Consider the following 5749-nt stretch of genomic DNA (forward strand, 5'->3'; position numbering starts at 1 on the left):
TAAAACAATTAACAAAATGAGTGTAATAAATAATACTGGCAATCGACTCGGAGTTATGTATTTAATCGAGCACTCGATGGACATATGGCCTTGTATGACACTGTTTTTATTTTCTTTATGCCGTTTAGGTGAGATAATCGAACAAGACTACTACAACTGTTTTGGAGCGATATGCCGGGACGGTAGTGTGCTATATATGCACCACCAGTGCGGCTTCTACACCCCCACGTGTCATGGGATATCAGAACGAATTCCAGGACAGTGCTGTCCTGTGTGCCATGAAACGACCAGCCCTCAAACCACTATTCCACCTACGTCGCTCCCCGCTGTTGGTTAAAATATTGCTTGTTTTAAAAAAAATATTTATATTGTAAACTCAGCGTCATTAAACTTACGAAAATAATATTGTGGATTAAGTTCTAAACCCGCGCACTTATTTTCACACTAACTTATTAAAACGCTTCATTAATGAGCGCAACCGCGCGTTCTTTATCTTCAAAAAAACTACATTTTAAAATTGAGAATCCGTCAAAGCATGAATAATTCTTTGTTAAGTCATCATGATATTTGATGAGAAAAGGAGAAACATAACTACTGCATTAGCACTATAAACATTATAAATACATTGGCCACGTTGGATGTCAAGAATCAGCAGAATATTGAAACACCATCTCAGACAGACAGCCAGTCTGATAAATTGATTAGCGGTTTAAAGCAGACCATACATCAATTATTCAGATAATTCATTCAAATAAAGATATAAATACGCTTGTCAGAATATACTTGAAGACTGAAAGAAGTCTGGTATTAAATAGCACTGCTAGAAACGTAAAATCGGCAGCTTTTAATATCCTTCGTTTTTTTCACAGACTGATATTGAAGACTCAAAGAAAGACCATCCTTTGTAAGGGACTTCATGACTTCATATCCATCCTAATGTACAATATTCGTTCTAACATCCTTTAATATTTCAGCACTTAATTTGACTCTAAGAAAATGAACAAGTCTAGCTCTCGCTTTAGAGTTAACTTTATTTTTGACGGGGAACGGAGTTATAACTGTTTGGGGAAAATTTCGGCCTCGGAAAAATACATTGTACATCAAAGAAAATGACTGCTTGGATAATTGTTCGGATTGCAAGTGAATGATGTAAATGAATTGCCGTAAACTACGGAATATTCATTTGCTCTTTAAATATTATGGACGCACAAATTATCGAAAAGAAGTGAAAAAAAGAAAAGTAATTTGTGAAAACGCACACACAGACAACAATAAAACAACATTGCCAGCCCCACAAGTACCGGTATGTGAATTCCATCTTATCGGTAAAGCAATATTGCCTGTTGCTTTTGTATATTATTGGCTGCGTATTGATCGGAATAGGCCGAACGTCCATTAACGCGCCTGTCCCAATTAAGTCCTCTGGTAAAATGAAATTCCTGACGTACAACTCCATTCACTTATTTCATTGACCTCATGACCTTGAAACACACACCTTAAGACTTATGACTGACCACTATATTTGTGGTGGATACTAGTTTTTTCTAACAAAAAACGAACAACGTTTTGAGAAATACAAATACTGTATTTGAATAAGCATCTGGACAGTCATCTGAACAACATAATGCACACACATGTAAATACAATCAGAAACATACATATATTTCAAGTTATCAATATCGAATACACTAAGATATTCTATAAATTGAAACGTTTCCACAAACTATGAAAAATTATGTTGTATTTGTGATACATATCCACAATCGTGAAACATTTATAACCATGCAATACAAGGCCCATCAAAAACTGTAAATCTTTTAAAGAAAGTTAAGTCTTGTCCATTTGACTGTCCGAAACTGAATGACCAATTCACTGACCAATACCTCGTTTTCCTCGTGCTAACTTACAACGCCACCTAGCGTTCATTTCATTTAACTAAGGAAATTAATTTACTTCTAATTCGTTAACTCAAACTAAGTAAATTACATTATTCTCCTAACCGCTCTTGTTCTTATCTGACATATATGCGGTTATGTTTGTATATGTGGACATGTTGTTTCATGTTCAACAATTCAACAAAGGTTTTCCCGTTTTAAATGATCGTATTATTGGCTCAGTTTCAATTAACAAATCAGTAATTTAATCTTGTGCGCATTTTCTAATCGTTGAAACATCAATAAATTAGCTCGATTCAAATATAACAATTTGAGGGTCTAAACAAATATAAATAAAGATATTCTAAAAGTATATCTGTAGATGGTAATGGCAGCAAACGAAGGCTCAATGCAGAAATGAGAGAAATGATGCCAACACAATACAATTATGAAGAAACAAACGCTCACCTTTCGGGGGAAATAATAATAATACAATCGAAACTACACGGACACACCCAGTAGCCTAAAGACTTTGATACAACCAATCCTTATCAATGTAAACACTAAATCAGAATGCAGTTAACATGTATTAGTTCCTCTATATATTGACAGTTGCTTTTAAGAAATTCTGCTTGCTCGCAATTCACTAGATGATAAAAATGTAACAGTGCAGAGCTTTTAACAAAATGAACCTTTAAATCACCCAATTTTCTTTACGAATAGACGCTGTTCGCTTAGCGAACATCACAGTGCCATGATTGTTTATTTGACTTTAACGTAAAGACCAAAAATGGACTCTACAATCTCATAGAGTGGCGCCAGAATACAATTTTAAGTACTTTATATATACAGCGCATATTTCAGAGTAATTTCAATCTTTGACAGAATATATTAATACTCAACCAAATCTGATGAGCACTGATTCGCGTTCTTCTATTATTTTTCAAAATCAAATTACTAACGTATTTCAATTTCCACGATTTCCAATGTAAGATTTAAACATTAATGGGTAATTCCAGCATGGTACAAACTTTCAGTTTCCTCGTCTTTCTTCCATTAAGCCTAAGAAAACATATCTGTCGGAAGTTACTATTTGCCGATCAGTTAAAGAGACCCTATACGTAAAACTGATTTAAACGAATTGAACATTATATTATATTAATGTAACAATGATTTCACAGAATGTGACAATTGTTCATGTTTTTATATATATCATTGCCCCCACCCCCAACCTCACACACACATTGCTTATAACTGTAAATTGTGCATTATGTTTTTAATTTTCATCGTCAACGGAATGCGATAAGCTGTATATGATTACCAGTATTAGAGTTTTAATGTTTATAAATCCACCAAAACTAAATGTTTATCGAAGAAAGATCTTTATTGTTTTCATGAACACCCTAAATAGCAATTACACAAGACAAAATCACTGTTGACTATGTTAAGATACTTTTTGCTTACATAAACAATCTGAATATGATCGAGATAGCCTGGATCATTTTAGAAAAAAGACTATTCTCTGTCTCCTGAACAAACATGTTTAGTTCATGACTTAAAGTGGCATATTTCATCTGAAGGTTTATATGTGTAGTAACTCAAATAATTTCAACCCAATAAGTGGAACAAAAAAAAACACACCAAAGAAACAACAAGATTACAGTCGACCGATATCATCGTATCATCCCCCTGAAACAAATATGTCGTCTGTTTAAAAAAAAAAAAGAGAGTTATATAACTACTGTTTAAAATGCATTTTCTCAAACCCGCAGCAAAAGCTACCTTTTACATACAGCCTAAGTAGCCTACGTGGTTAGACAGTCCGCCTACGGAGTCAAGGTGGAAGGTTCGTTTGGCCGGTTGCTGTCCCAGCAGCTAGTTATTTAACGGTTATTTATTGCCTTTCAGTCATACGCGCCCGGCATATTGGATAGGAATTGGTATATTTATCAATTAATGTGGTTCTAACGTCCAGCGGGCTGGCCCTTTATTGAGAGGGGTGACACTATAATAGACAGACAGTACTCGACTTACTTTGTATATTCTACTATTAAAAAAACAACAAACACATTACATATTTACCATATATATGTAATGGATCTGCGCAGTAATGACCGTATGGCGTTCTTAAAGCTCAATGGCTGATTTTAGTCAAAACTTTATCTGGTTATGGAATAGAAGCAATACAGTATCAATACCATAGAACACACGTTGGTAGAGATCATTGTGACATCGTCGCACGATTATACCCTAGTGGCTCATTAATACAAAGACGTTTTTGGCTGACAAGAGACAGCTTGCCTGATAAAAATCTTTGATTGACATTAGGCGAACGATAAATCATATTTATATAGGCAATCTAGTGTACTTTTTTTTTGCGGATCGTGTTTGCATAAATAGAGATGTATATTTGTTTGCATTAACTTCAAGTCCGAAGAAAGTCTGGCATAAAATAAAAGAAACGTCGAGTACAAAGATTAATATCCTTCGGTTATTTACTAGACGGATGTTGCATTAACATTGGGAACCGAGAATGAAAGGCATATTTCCCTTAAACAAGAAAGCTTGCCGATAACTTTAGTGGCATTTTCCAGCATCAACAAAGTATTCCACACCGTAAGCTATCCATTAACCGGACTTATTTATTCTACTATTTGCTTTAGAATACTATTTGCTTCTCAATTGGTTTAATTGAATTGAATTACGTTCCGCTAAAACAAACGAGAGCTCTAATATGTTCATTGGAAGAGTAAGAGGAGAATAATACGGATAATTTCACGTTTTTATCATTCCATTCGATTTGGAACTGTTGCAATATTCGAAATTTAACAGAGCAACAGACTGTCGTGTGACGATTTCTGTATCCCTTTTATTAAAAAATACCATCCTTTGCTGATATTTTGTAGAAGTTATTAGTTGAATTGTAACCAATGTAGCCACATATATATAATAATTGTAAGAAAAATACAAACATCTACGTTAGCGCTGGTTATTATTTTATCTCTTTAAAAATACTAACGTATCTCGTTAAAACGAGGCAATATGCGTACTCGAAATGAATGAAGTTTGTATTAAAAAGACAAGTGGTATATCGGAATTCCATGCATCGTTTTGCGCCTACTAGGTATCTGTACTTCCCTGTTTAATTTACTGTAGCTTGGATGCCAATAAATATGCATAAGGCATCTTTATTGGAAAATCCTTCATTTATTTTTGTTTTGCAAAACATTCTTATGCGAATATGGCCAATATACTGTCCCGACAATAACTTTTCTAAAGCTACTGTACATTTCTTTGTAGTTCCATTAAAATTGAATTACCGTCTATTTTCTTGACATACTTCTATTTAATAACAATATTTATCAGAATTTATGGATAAGGACAAACGTACTTCTAACAATTCAATTGTCATCTAATTGCGTGTCTGTCTTCTTTGCGTCAGAGACATTTCTCTTGACCTTTGGATAATTCAAACGCTTTTATAAGGCTTTCGGGAGGAAATTAATATTGCCGAAAAATGCTTCATCGTTACTATAACAAACTTTGTCTCCATGTGTTTGTTTGTGGTCAAACCTGATGCTCTGACCATGACCTGCTAATTCCAAGGTCGTACTGTCGTGTGTTGGTCTAAAATATTTGATAGATGTTTGTATATATTTTCCTCGTATGCTATCGTTTAATAAACAACATGAATATATGCATTAACAGTATTGTAAGCATTCTTCATTTAAGTTCTGATTTAAAAAAGCAGCGAGCCTGCTGAACTCTGTCATGTATAAGTTCAACACATGAATAATTGTTTAATGTCTTCTTCTTTGATTTGATTATTTCCAAAAAAACTAATGCTTCTTTTTTAAAATGAAGGGGCATAAGCG

The sequence above is a fragment of the Mya arenaria genome, chromosome 2 (genome assembly GCF_026914265.1).
Source record: "Mya arenaria isolate MELC-2E11 chromosome 2, ASM2691426v1".
NCBI classification, from domain to species: Eukaryota; Metazoa; Mollusca; class Bivalvia; order Myida; family Myidae; genus Mya; species Mya arenaria.